Source organism: Arachis hypogaea, chromosome 20 (assembly GCF_003086295.3).
Source record: "Arachis hypogaea cultivar Tifrunner chromosome 20, arahy.Tifrunner.gnm2.J5K5, whole genome shotgun sequence".
In the NCBI taxonomy this organism is placed as follows: domain Eukaryota; kingdom Viridiplantae; phylum Streptophyta; class Magnoliopsida; order Fabales; family Fabaceae; genus Arachis; species Arachis hypogaea.
In genome coordinates, this window is record NC_092055.1 from 12,840,005 (window position 1) to 12,854,508 (window position 14,504).

Genomic DNA, 14,504 nt, shown 5'->3' on the forward strand with positions numbered 1-14,504 from the left:
ACCGGTTTTTTTACCGGTTTTTTACCAAACGGTTTCTGGCCTTATCCGGACCGGCTAGATGACCGGTTCCCGGTTATTCCGGTTGAACCGGCCGGTCCGGTTCGATTTTCAGAACCATGGGTTTCAAAGAGGGGGTGGGGGTGGGGTCTGAAACGACGCCGTTTCAGTGGAAATAAAATTAAAAAAAATTAATAAACATTACCCCGCATAGTTGTCAAAACCGAACCGGTGATCGAACCGGTCAGGTCACTGGGTCACTGGGTCATTGGTTCAACCGTTGGGTTACTGGTTGAACTAGTTAACTCGGTCCTATGTAAATAAAAAATAAAAAATAGTCAAAAGTTTAAAATTAAAATTTAAAATACATATTTTTACTAACATTTTAAAATATCAAGTTATTTTAAAATAATATAGAACATGAACAATAAATATTTTATTATTTTTACTCTATCATAAATATTTTTATTTTGTTTTTATATTAAAATAACTATTATTTTTAAATTTTAATAATTTATTAATTAGTTTATATCTTTTATACTATTATATACTACAAGTATTTATTAAAAAATAATATTAATAGATATTATATAATTATAAAAAAATAAGTGAGTTTATAATTATTGTTAAATAAAAATATAATTAATTTAAGAATGAGTGAGTTTATAATTAAAATTAAAATAAATTAAATAAAAGTAAACTATTTGATAGAAGATATCTATATGTATTATAATTTGCATATATCTTAATAGAAAACATAGTGGCCTAGTGGTTGTGGAGCCTTTTGGTTTCCTTGAGGGCAGGGGTTCGAACTCTACCTCAAGCATTTTGGAAATATTTTCTTCTAAGCGGTTCGGTCAGACCACCTCACCGGTTCACACCGAGTTGACCAGTTCAATTCTTTGTGCGGTTCAAATACTGGACCTGACCGGTATAGGGTTCGGTTCATCGGTTTTCTGGTCGGGCCGGTCCGGTCCGGTTTTTACAACTATGATTACCCGGACCGGGTTGGATTAACCGGCCAGGTCACTGGGTTTGCACTAAACCCGTTGGGTCGAACCTGGTTCGACTGGGTCTGTTGCATGGACGGTTCAACTGGTGGTTCGGTCCGGCCAGGTGACCGGATTTCCGGTCAAACCGGTCGGGTCGAGCCAGATTTGATAACTATGCATCCAATACAATTTCATATTAATTCTTCGGTTCAGTTTGGTTTAGTTTTTTTACCGAGTCAAACCAAACCAAACCAAACTAATTTGGTTTTTTCAGTTTTTCAATTAATTCAAAAAATTATCTTGTTTTAATCATCTAATCGTATCTAAGTGTGCTAAAATCCAAGGTTGCAAGAACCAAACCGGTCATTGAACCGTCAGGTGACAAGTTCAATGATCTAACCGGGGGTCGAATCATGATTGATCCGGTTTAATTAAATATACAATAAAATTATTAAAAATTCAATATATAATTTCAGATATTCAAATTCAATAATTTCTAATTTCAAAATTTCATAATGTTCATAATTTATCACTAAAAATTTACAAAATAAAAAAATTTCTAATTGATTTCTAAGTTCAAATCAAGTAGTTAGCAATAATACTCACCACATCAGTGACAAAAATTCAGAACAAAAAATTTAACAATAACTTCTAATAATCAAGTATTCAAAAACTTTTAAAGAAAAATAGACAAAAGTACACCCGGATCTTCACACGGTGGACAGATGTACCCCCAATTTTTTAATGAGTCATTTGTACACACCAATATAAAACTCCGTTGTCAATTCTACTCTTCCATGACCTGAGTAATTTTTCAGGCGATGGTGGAGGCCAGGTGGCACGGTACTGTGTGATGTGGCCATTTTGGGTGACACAATGAAAAATAGAATTATTACATTATTAAATTTTGTTGAAATAAATATATGAAAAGGGCATAATGGAACCACTATTTATCCTCTTTCTTCTCCAACTCCTTCGAACCCTAAGAACCCTAACAGAGGGTGAAAAAAATTGGGGCTTCATTTTCTTCATTTTCCTCTGTAGATCATTTTCCTGTCTATCGTATTAGGGATTTGTAAACTCTAATGTATCAAAATGTCACTCTCATCGAAGGAAGATATACCTCATGCTTGTGCCAGTGGTTGTGGTGGCTCGTCTTCTGCGCCAAAGAATAGGAAGAAAAAAAAGTTCGACTACAACAACAGCAAGTGTCTACATGGATTTGACGCAATGATGCTTGAGTCTGCTACAGAGTGGAACCCTGGAAGATTGTTTCTTCGTTGTTCGTTATGGGAGGTATGTAAATTCTGATTTTGTTTATGATGACAAATGCTGTGAATCTTATGTGAAATGGTTGAAATTGTCGTCGGATTCTTGATGCAAGAAGGTTGAATTGAGGTGTGATTATTTTATTTGGGCTGATGAAGTTGTTGATACTGGAAAAGATTGTGGGATTCAAGAGCAAAGTGAAGAAAGAAAATGGAGGTCTGCAGAAGAAAGCAACTGAAAGGTAGAAGAAGAAATGAAGAAGATGTTGCAGACAATTGATAGGATTAATCAAGGGTTGATAAGTATGTTTGCTTAGGGATAAGATCTACAGAGGAAAATAAAGAGAATGAAGCCCCAATTTTTTTCCACCTCTGTTTAGGATTCTTAGGGTTCGAAGGAATTGGAGAAGAAAGAGAATGAACAATGGTTCCATTATATCCTTCTCTTATATTTATTTCTACCAAATTTAATAATGTAACAATTTTATTTTCCACTATGTCACTTAAAATGGCCACATCACACAATACCTTACCACCTGGCCTCCACCACCGCCGGAAAAATTACCCAGGCCACATAAGGGTAGAATTAACAACGGAATTTTATATTGGTGTGTACAAATGACTCATTAAAAAATTTGAGGGTACATCTATCCACCGTGTGAAAATTCGGGTATACTTTTGTCTATTTTTCCAACTTTTAATAAGAGCATCATTTCTATTTACTGAATAGTAAAAATCCTCAAACCAAACATCATACAGTTGTAACACAAAACAAAGTTTAATTCAATTACAAATTTCTAAATCTGCTAAATATAAGAGAGCCAAAGCATATATTCATATTTAGTTTTGGGGATTCAAATCCATTAATCAGCAACATTTTCTAACATTTGACTCCAAATTAAACTGAAAACATATCAGCAACAAAAACTAAATTGAATCCAATTCCAAACTCCGAATTCAAATTAAATTGAATTCAGAATCACACCAGCATTCAACAAATTAAATAAATAATCCAATTCCAAACTCAGAACACAAACTCAGCTCACAATCTTAAAATTAATGGGAAAAAAAAAGATGAACCCAAAATTAATTTAACAGTAACTGAAGAACCCACGGCGATGATATAGGGAGTCAGGGAAGAACGAAAGGTTGGAGGCGAGGAGCTTACCGTCGACGACCACGAAGAAGCAAACGGCAACACATTATCACTCGCGGCGAAGAACTGAGAGGCGAGCAGAGAGGCGATTTGGGCGGCGAACCGGCGACAGAGACAAAGTAGACGAACCGTGAAGTATCAAGGAGAGGGACGCGGGTGAGGTGACCTACGCTGGTTGCGTGACATACAACCGAGAGAAGAAGCACTGAAGAGGCATCGAAGATTGAAGAATAAATCAATAAAATTTTTAAAAATAAAACTAATGAAGCACTGAAGAAAGCAAGCAGCAAGCAGTCGCTAGTGAGGGAGGAGCCGAGGAGTGCTTACCGTTGAGGTGAGCAACGGCGAGGTGACAGAAGAGGCGAGCGACAAGATAAGCGACGTGCGAAGGTGAGGTGGGCGACGCGAGCGACGTGCGATATGTCTGAACAGAAATTCCACGGCAAGAAGAGGGCGAGTGGCAACTGGTGATGGTGGCTGGAGCCGTTGTCTCTGATAGGGTTTAGCAAGGGGTACGGTGCAGTTTGGGAAGTGAGAAGGGGGGCTTTTGTTTTTTTATATACAATTTTAAAAACCGGAAATCTTTTAAAAAATCGGACGGTTCAATTAGTTCACTGATTAACCGTCAATTTAACCGATTCTTTCACCGATTTTTTGTCAATAATTTTTTGTTTGAACCGAATTGGTCAAGTGACCGATTTTCGATTGAACCGGTCAATTCGGTTCAATTTTCAGAACCATGCTAAAATCACAAATTAGAACAAAAAAATAAAAACAAAATAAAACCCTAAATAAAAAACAAAAACACAAAACAAATAATCATAAAAACAATTTTAATAAAAAATCATAATACAAGATACAATTAGAATTAAGAAGAAATCATGAGATCCAAAATGCTAAACAAAAATCATGACCAAAAACAAATAATCATAACCAAAAATCAAAATAACAAATCAGAACATAAACAAATATCAGATTAGAACAAAAAAAAACTAACAACAAATAACCAAATCCAAAAAATAATTTAGAACTTCAAATCATAGATATACGAAGCCGAGGCGCTGCAAACTATCAAGACAACGACGTTGTGAACTACAAAGTGAGAAGAGTGAACAAAGAAGAATCAAATCCAAAAAATAATTTAGAACTTCAAATCATTGATATGCAAAGACGAGGCGCTGCGAACTATGAAGACAACGACCCTGTGAACTGCAAAGGGAGAAGAGTGAACCGAGAAGAAGAAGAATTAAATCCAAAAAATAATTTAGAACTTCAAATCACAGAGATATGAAGACGAGGCACTGCGAACTATGAAGACAACGACGCTGTGAACTGCAAAGTGAGAAGAAGAAGGCGTTGCAATTTGAGAAGGCGGCAGTGATACGAACTGAGAAGACGACGACAAATCAAACTCAGAAGACAACAACGCTGTGGCAGTGATACAAACTGAGAAGACGACAACAAATCAAACTCGGAAGACGATAACGCTTCGAAAAGATGCATCGACAGACGCAGACGAAAATAGGGTTACTGGACGGCTGGACGCCGACGATAGAAAAAAGTAGAGGACTATGAGTCTGTGACTGAAAGAGGAGGGTGCAGCTATGAGACTGTGACTGTGAGTGAGAAAGCACAGAGCAGTTTTTGTCATTTGGGCGTGAGGGAGAAGTGAGAGAGGTCGTGTGCACTAGGGGGTGTTCGCAGTACGATTTAGTTCAGTTTTTTAGGAAAAAAGTCATCTGATCCAATCGTTTAATTAAATTGCAGTTCGGTTTTGTAACAGCCCGTTAACCTAAGCCTTACCTCTAGCCGTAAAGCAAAGAATAACAAAGTGCCACGATAGTTCTAAAGCTTATATATATATATATATATATATATATATATATATATATATATATATATATATATATATATATATATATATATATATATACATATGCATATATACATATATACACATATATGTATATATACACATATATGTATATATACACATACATATACATATATATACATATACATACATATGTATACATATGTATATATATCAAGGTTCGGAAAACCGGACCGGTCATCAAACTGTTCTAACTACTGGTTTACTGGTTTATTAGTCCAACCGGTCTAACCGATGGTTCAATCGGAAAACTGTTTTAAAATAAAATAATAAATAAATTATAAATAAACATCCTAAAATATAATTATAGTATAATATAAATATTAAAATAGTTTTCAAATTTAAAAAACTACATTAAACGTCATCAATCAAATTCATATAATCTTATTAATATACAAACTCAAGTTAAATAGTATAAAAGGAATGGCACCAAAAAATGAGGTAGTGAAGGCTACACAAACTAACAATACTCTCTGTTTGTTGTGGGCAGTGACCTTTATTGCCTTTTCCATTGAAATCCTCACAGGTTCAGCCAATAACTGCAAGTTTCCAATAAAATGTAGTTTAACACCGTATTCATTGATAACGCTTTCATCTTGAAGTAACTCCTCAATCTTTTCTCACATCAATTCCATCAAGGATTGCACCTCTTTGGGCTTTCTTTTGAAGTTATCGATGCTGAATGCATAGACAGTTACATACTTCACTCCTAATTCATAACAATACCTAAGCATGGAAATGAGTGATGGAAAATCCAGCCTTATGACCAATCCCTTCAGCCAAGTTACTCTTCTTTGCAAACCTTCGATTCCCATCCATGATAAAAGCAATATGATGTGGCACAGGACCCATAGATAATATGCCAAATATGCATCTCCTAAGACAGTTGGATAAACCTCCAAGCAGGTTGCTTGTAATACCTCCAGTATCTTTGTGCATGGTGTAAAGCCCACATCGGTTGGAGAGGGGAATGAAGCATGCCTTATAAGGGTGTGGATACCTCTCCCTAGCATGACGCGTTTTGACGAGTGAGTGTGGGGGGCTTCGGCTATCATCCCTATCGTCAAAGGCAAAACCGTGAGGCCTTGTGTGCCAAAGCGGACAATATCGTGCTAGCGGGTGGTCTGGGCTGTTACAGATGGTATCAGAGCAGTTCGTTCCTGTAGAGCCTGAGGAATGGACTGACTATGCTTCTGTGCATTCTCTGAATGTGTGTTATGTGCTGTTAGTATATCTACTTGATATAGTTAGCATAAACGTTCATGAGCATGCATTTGGGACTTTGAAGCACTAAACTTCCGATATTGAGACTGATCAACTTAATATCGATTGGTTGGTGTGTATAGGAACCAGATGGCGCCTCGTGGACGCGGTAGAGGCCGTTGGAGAGGTCATACGAATACTCGTGCGCCGGTGAATAACCCTAATGACCCGGTAAACTTTATGACTGCGTTGGAGAACATGGTTGCTGCTATGCAAGCCACTGTTGAGGCTCTTGGTCAACAGATGAACAACCATGGTAATGACGGAGGTGGAGTTCAGGGCCCGATGACACTGGCGAATTTTTTGAAGGTTAATTCCCCAAAGTTCAAGGGAACTACTAGCCCGACTGAGGCCGATACATGGTTTCAGGCCATGGAATAAGCACTGCAAGCGCAGGTGGTGCCTGAAGGACAGCGTGTTGAGTTTGCTACCTATTTGCTCACTGGCGAAGCGTCGTATTGGTAGCAAGGTATCCGACGTCTCCTGCAGCAGGGTGATGATTATATTACCTGGGATATCTTCCAAGAGGAGTTCTATAAGAAGTACTTTCCGACTTCTGCTAGGACGGCCAAGAAAATTGAATTGTTACAGCTGAAGCAGGGTACTATGTCCGTATCTGAGTATACTGACAAGTTTGAGGAGCTGTTCAGATTCTCTCGTATGTGTCAAGGGACTCCGGTGGAATATGAGGAATGGAAGTGTGTTAAGTACGAAGGAGGACTCCGGAGCGATATTTTCAGTTCAGTGGGACCAATGGAGATTAGGACTTTCTCTGAGTTGGTGAACAAGTGTAGGGTTGCTGAAGAGTGTGTGAAGAGGGCAGCCGCTGAGAAAGGAAGTCACAAAGGGTCATTTCCACAGAACCGAGGGAAGAGCTTTGCACCTAGAGGCCCGTCTTTCAAGAGGGGAGGTTCTTTTAGGAGGCCCAACAACAACTACTCCCAAGGAAAAAGGTTTGGGAAGCAGCCTTAGAATGATCAAGCTTGTACTAGGTGTGGGAGTCACCATCCAGGAGTACCATGCAAGGCCGGATGGGGTTTGTGCTACAATTGTGGAAAGGCGGGGCATAAAGCCGCAAGTTGTCCGGAGAAGCAAAAGCAAGGTGCTGGGAAAGCACAGCAAACTGGTCGGGTGTTCACCACCTCAGCTGTGGGTGCAGAAGGATCTGAGACACTCATTCGAGGTAACTGTGAAATAGCTGGTCAAACTTTAAATGCTTTATTTGATTCGGGAGCATCGCATTTATTTATTGCATTTGAGAAAGCCCATGAATTAGGATTGAAGATCGTAACCTTAGGTTATGACTTAAAAGTGTATAATGCTACCCATGAAGCCATGGTAACTAGGCTAGGATGCCCGAAAGTTTCGTTTAGGTTCAAGCAGCGTGATTTTGTCCATAATTTAATCTGCTTACCGATGATCGGTCTTGATCTTATCTTGGGATTGGACTGGTTATCCGAAAACCATGTCCTGCTTGATTGTTCTACCAAGTCGGTGTACTTTATGCCAGAGGATACAGAAGGGCCGGTCGTGGTAAATAATTATTACTTGAATTCGATGATGGTGAACTGTTCTGGAATCGAATGTCAGGGTATTTTGTTGTTAACCGCGGGTGTTTCGGGTGATGATCAAAGGTTAGATCAGATTCCGGTAGTGTGTGAGTTTCCGGAAGTGTTTTCCGATGATATTGAGGAATTTCCACCTAACCGAGAGGTCGAGTTTGCTATTGAGTTGGTGCCTGGGGCGGGACCAATCTCAAGTGCTCCTTATAGGATGTCACCGTTAGAGATGGCCGAGCTAAAGTCTCAGTTAGAGGAATTGTTGGGTAAGAACTTTATCCGACCAAGTGTTTCCCTGTGGGGTGCTCCAGTGTTACTGGTAAAGAAGAAAGATGGAAGTATGCGGCTCTGTATGGCCTACAGGCAGCTGAACAAGGTCACCATAAAGAATAAATACCCATTGCCGAGAATTGATGATCTCATCGACCAGTTACAAGGAGCTGGGGTTTTCTCTAAGATCAATTTGCGATCCGGTTATCACCAGATAAGGGTGAGGGGTGAGGATATCCCTAAGACCGCTTTCAGGACTCGTTATGGTCATTACGAGTATACTGTAATGTTCTTTGGGTTGACGAACGCTCTTGCAGTATTCATGGATTACATGAATAGAGTATTCCGTCTGTTTCTGGATAAATTCGTTGTTGTCTTCATTGACGACATACTGATTTACTCCAAGACTGAAGAAGAGCATGCAGAACACTTGAGGACCGTGTTGCAGATTTTAAAGGAGAAGAAACTCTATGCGAAACTGTCTAAGTGTGAGTTTTGGAAGGATGAGGTGAAGTTTTTGGGTCACGTGGTGAGTAAGAAGGGAATAGTCGTAGATCCAACTAAGGTAGAAGCTGTGATGGATTGGAAGCAACTAACCACAGTAACTGAGATAAGGAGTTTTCTCGGTTTAGCTGGCTATTATCGAAGGTTCATCAAAGGCTTTTCGCAATTAGCTTGCCGTTGACAAAGTTAACTCGCAAAGACACTCCGTTTGTTTGGACTCCTGAGTGCGAGGAGAGCTTTCAGACATTGAAGAAAAAGTTGACCACTGCACCTGTGTTAGTGTTACCTGAGCCGAACGAGCCTTTTGAGGTGTAATGTGATGCATCGTTAAAGGGCCTAGGGTGCGTGCTGATGCAGCATCATAATGTGGTGGCGTATGCCTCACGACAGTTGAGACCTCACGAAGTTAGTTATCCTACGCATGATTTGGAACTCGCTGCGGTTGTGTTTGCCTTGAAGGTGTGGAGGCATTATCTCTATGGGGTTAAGTTCTAAGTCTTCTCCGATCACAAGAGCTTGAAATACCTCTTTGATCAGAAAGAGCTTAATATGAGGCAAAGGAGGTGGATGGAATTGTTGAAAGACTATGACTTTGAGTTAAATTACCATCCTGGAAAGGCGAATATAGTGGCGGATGCGTTAAGTCGAAAGTCGTTATATGCGTCTTGGATGATGCTTCAAGAGGAGAAGTTGCTCAAGGGATTCGAGAGTCTAAAAATTGGTGCCCGAGAAGTATCTGGAACCTTGTGTTTGAGCCGATTGGAAATCTCGAGTGACTTTAAGTCCGAACTCCTAAAGGCTCATGAAAATGATGAAGCGTTATGGAAGGTGTTACCGGCTATCGAGCAAGGAAAACAGTGGAGAGTGTCGGAAGAAAAAGATGGGTTATGGAGATTCAAGGGTAGAATCATTGTGCCGGATGTTGGTACTTTGAGGCAAGATATCTTAAAGGAGGCACACAAAAGCGGATTCTCCATTCACCCGGGAAGTACTAAGATGTACCATGATTTAAAGGCGATGTTTTGGTGGCCGGGTATGAAGAATGATGTGGCGGAATATGTTTCAAAGTGCTTAACTTGTTAAAAGGTAAAGATTGAACATCAAAGACCTTCCGGGATGTTGCAACCCTTAGAGGTTCCGCAATGGAAGTGGGAAAGTATTGCAATGGACTTTGTGTCGGGATTGCCAAGGACTAGGACTGGTTTTGATGCTATCTGGGTGATCGTGGACCGACTGACGAAGTCAGCTCACTTTTTACCCGTTCGGATGACTTACACCCTTGAGGAGCTAGCTCGGTTATACATAAAGGAGATTGTGAGACTCCATGGTGTACCTGCTACTATAATCTCTGATAGAGATCCTCGTTTCACTTCGAGGTTCTGGGGTGCATTTCAGAAAGCTTTTGGAACTCGATTAAGCTTGAGTACAGCGTACCATCCTCAAACAGATGGTCAATCCGAGAGGACGATCCAAACACTAGAGGATATGTTGAGAGCTTGTGTTTTGGACCAACCGGCGAGTTGGGATCGGTATATGCCGTTAGTAGAGTTTGCATACAATAATAGTTACCATGCGAGCATCGGAATGGCTCCGTATGAGGCTTTGTATGGGAGAAAATGTCAATCACCACTATGTTGGTATGAAGCTGGAGAGAAAGGCTTGTTGGGGCCGGAAATGATAGCTGAGACCACTGAACAAGTCAAGAAAATCCGAGATAGGATGCTTACGGCGCAGAGTCGTCAAAAGAGTTACGCCGATCAAAGGCGGAAGCCCTTAGAATTTGAGGCAGGAGATCATGTTTTCCTGAAAGTTACTCCGACCACAGGAGTAGGTAGAGCGATTAAAGCAAAGAAGTTGAATCCTCGATACATTGGTCCATTTCAGATCTTGGAGAGGATTGGGCCGGTGGCGTATCGGGTGGCTCTACCACCCCATCTTTCAAACCTGCACGACGTATTTCACGTGTCACAGCTTCGAAAGTACACTCCTGATGCTAGCCATGTGTTAGAACCCGAATCGGTTCAGTTAAGAGAAGATTTGACGCTTCCAGTGGCTCCAGTCAGAATTGATGATACTAGTATCAAACGGTTGCGTGGAAAAGAGGTTTCATTAGTCAAAGTGGCTTGGAGTCGAGGCGGTGTTGAGGAACACACTTGGGAACTTGAGTCGGAGATGCAAACGGATTATCCGCACTTACTCTCAGGTAATTGACTTTGAATTTGAATTTTGTGGGCAAAATTCCCAATTAGGTGGGTAGAATGTAAGATCCGGTTAATTAACGGCTAATTAACCCATAAATGAGAATTTATTCTAGAAAGCCAAAAATGTTATTTTTATGGCTTAATATGATAGAGGAAATTGAGACGAGAATTTCGGTACCAATTTTATAGAAATCGGACCAAGATTGGACCCAACGGGCCAAACCGGGCCAACCGGACCCAAAGTGGGCCCTTGGCCCAACTAAACTAAACCAAAACCCTAGTTTCAGCACTCTCTCTCCTCATTTGAGACACTAAACACGCTGAAATGGAGGCCATGGAGGGAAGAACACCTCTCAAGTTCTATCTCTCACTTGATCTTCAAACCACCATAACTTTTGATCTAGAGCTCCGATTGCCGCTCCGTTTGCGGCCACGTGTTCACCGCGGAGAGCTCTACAAAACCCATACAATTAATCTTGAGGTAAGCCACGTTTTACTGTTCGAAATTCCAGCCCTTGATTTCGAGTTTCATGAGTAAAAATGTTGAGATTTTGGGTTCTTTGATGTTATAGGACCCAACTCTCTTGAAGGAGAAGGTTAATCTTGTCTCCTTGGACCTTGGTGTGGTAAGATTCTCAACCCTAGTGTAAATTATTGTTCTATGATGTTTGGGTATTGAGATGTTGTGTATGGGTACAATGATTGTGGCTTAGGTTGTGTATATGTGAATATTGGAGCTTGATTGGTGATTTTGGAAAGCTTGGAAGAGGGTTTTGTGTGATAAAATCTGTTCTTGGAGGTGTTGATACCTTGAGAGCTTGTGGACAAGTGGTTTGGAAGTGCTCCGGTTGAACTTGGGAAATCGGCTAAGGTATGGTTTCGGTTTCCCGTATCTAATATGTAATGTGGTAGGAAATACTTAGGCTAGAGGCCCTAAGATAGGCATTGAATTGATGATGTTGTGGAATGGTTGAGATATATGATGTGATCATATGTGTGATTATGAATATTGATGCCTTGATTGTGTGATATATGAGAAAATGCATGTTGTGATATATGCTTGATGAATGATTGAGGTTGAATTGATGGGTGGTGCATATTGTTGGTGAGTATGATGATTATGTATAATGATGGTTGATTGGAAATTGATATTGTTAGAAATTGGGATGAGAAGGATGTATGACATAATATTGTGTTTATCCTTTGGCCTTTTGATTGAGAATGTTAAAATGGTTGGAGGTAGTTTTGAGAATTTTGGTAAAATGTCAATGCGTGAGTTGAGGATGGCTTGTTGTTGAATTTGGTACACTTTGATTGATTTCAAAGAAAAGGGATGAAATTGGCATGTTTTAATTGATTTTGAAAAGAGTTGAAAGTGGCTTGTTTTGAAAATGGCACTTTGTGGTTTTGAATGAAAATATGGTTTTTGGGCATACTTTGACGGGACATAACTTGGACTACGGATCTTTGATTTGTGCCAAATCTGTTTAGAAATGAAATTGGATCCGAGATGTCCATGCCGTTCGAAGAACGGGTGAAAAATGATTTAAAATGAGAGAGTTATGACCGTCGGAAGATTGGGGGTTGAATCTGTGAATTCTGCAGCTTTTAACTTAGAAAATTTTAGCAGAATGACCCCTCGCGCGTAGCGCACTTGGCGCGTATGCGCTGTTCTTCGAGAAAGCATCATCCACGCGTGCGCGTGGAGTGCGCGTACGCGTGGCCCTGTTTTCATTCCAAAGTTGATTTTTGAGTTTTAAAAGCCAAACTTCATACTTCTAAGCCTCCAATCTCACCACTTATGTCTTAAATCATTATGATATGCCTAGCATGAGAAAAAAGGGCTAGTGAATGTGGTAACTTGCGAGTGAAGCAAGGGAAAAATGAATGATCCATGAGGATCAAAGATGATTATGTGAGATGTGGAGGATGGCGGTGGAAGTGCTTGTTATGCCATGGGCCGAATGGCCGTAATTGTTAATGAATTGGCTGGTTATGGATTTAACCGTGAGCCGGATGGCTGGATTATGCCGTGTGGCGGCGGAGCCATGTTTATGGGTAAGTATAAATGCATATATGCTGTTGAATGATTGTGAATGTTGGCACTTCCACCATTGGAGATGAGGGTTTCCCTGGGTAGTAGCAATGGCTAGCCACCATGTGCTCCAGGTTGAGACTCGAAGCTCTGTTACCCAATGTCGTAAGTGTGGCCGGGCACTGTGAAAGGCCCGGATGAGCTCGCCCCCATAAATATTCACCAGTGATGGTGATGGATAAATATTCACCAGTGAGGGTGATGGATATGGATCATGATTATGATCAAGTTTATGATGAGTATAACTCGAGTTGGGGATGCACGACAGAGGGACAGTCCAATGGCTAGCTACCAGGACTTGTCGGGTTGGCTCTATAACCGACAGATGATATCATCAGCCACTAGGGACAGGCATGCATCATAAGCATACTACATGAATTGTTTGAGATTGCCTATTTGACTGCATATTACTTGCTAATTGCCTAAATGCCTTATCTGTTCCTATTTGTAAATCTCTTGTCTGATATAACTGTGTTTGCTATATTATACTCCTGCTGGTGGTTGGGAGGTCTGAAGGAATTGGAAAGGGAAGTATTAGTTAGACTGAAGAATCTTTAGTCAGTTGCCACTTACGGTTTAGCTTGTTTATAAGCTTTGATATTATCTGGAGGAAGTTCTAGGATTGCCTTCGGCTTTCCTCTATTATTATGTATTATATATGTGGAAGCTGTTACCGGTGCTGGGACCTCTGGTTCTCGCCCATGCGGATTTTGTGGTTTTCAGATGCAGGACGCGAGGCTTCTCGTTGAGGTATGCTGGAGACTTCTGGATTAGCGAAGATCCTTTGTTTCGGGACTCTATTTTGATTTATATATCTTGTTTAGATACTTTTATCTCCATTAAATAATACAAACTGTGATGACTCCTTCTAGAGGGGATTTTGGAGAATAGGTTTTCTGTATTTGTGTCCCTTTGGGTTCCTTTGGGGTTTTCCTTATTTTATTATTTGTATATATTACTATGCTCGGACCGGTTATCTTCGCGGCCGGATTTTGAGTCTTGATATTCCTGTTTTTGACACTCCTTTGCATATATGTTATCTCGCGTTCGCTTATCCTTTGCTCGTTGCGTTATCGATCGGAGTGTTGCGTTTTTGAGTTACGATTTTTTTGTTTACCCCCTTTTCTATAAAGGCTCCTAGTTATAATCAATTATTCATACTACTATACGTACTAAATTTTTGTTTTAGAGGTCGTACGACCTTGCCATCTCTGAATTATGACTTAAGCATAAGACTCTGTATGGTAGGGTGTTACATTATGGTATCAGAGCCAGAACCCGGATCGATGTGCCAGGAGGGCGCTG

General features: G+C 40.2%; 2 pseudogenes; one reads left to right on the top strand and one right to left on the bottom strand.

The window, feature by feature from the left end:
* Positions 1-4,677: 4,677 nt before the first annotated feature.
* Positions 4,678-6,246, bottom strand: LOC112785452 (dehydrodolichyl diphosphate synthase 6-like; annotated as a pseudogene).
* A 487-nt stretch (positions 6,247-6,733) lies between these two features.
* Positions 6,734-14,504, top strand: part of LOC140182951 (uncharacterized) — a 13,371-nt pseudogene continuing 5,600 nt past the window's right edge.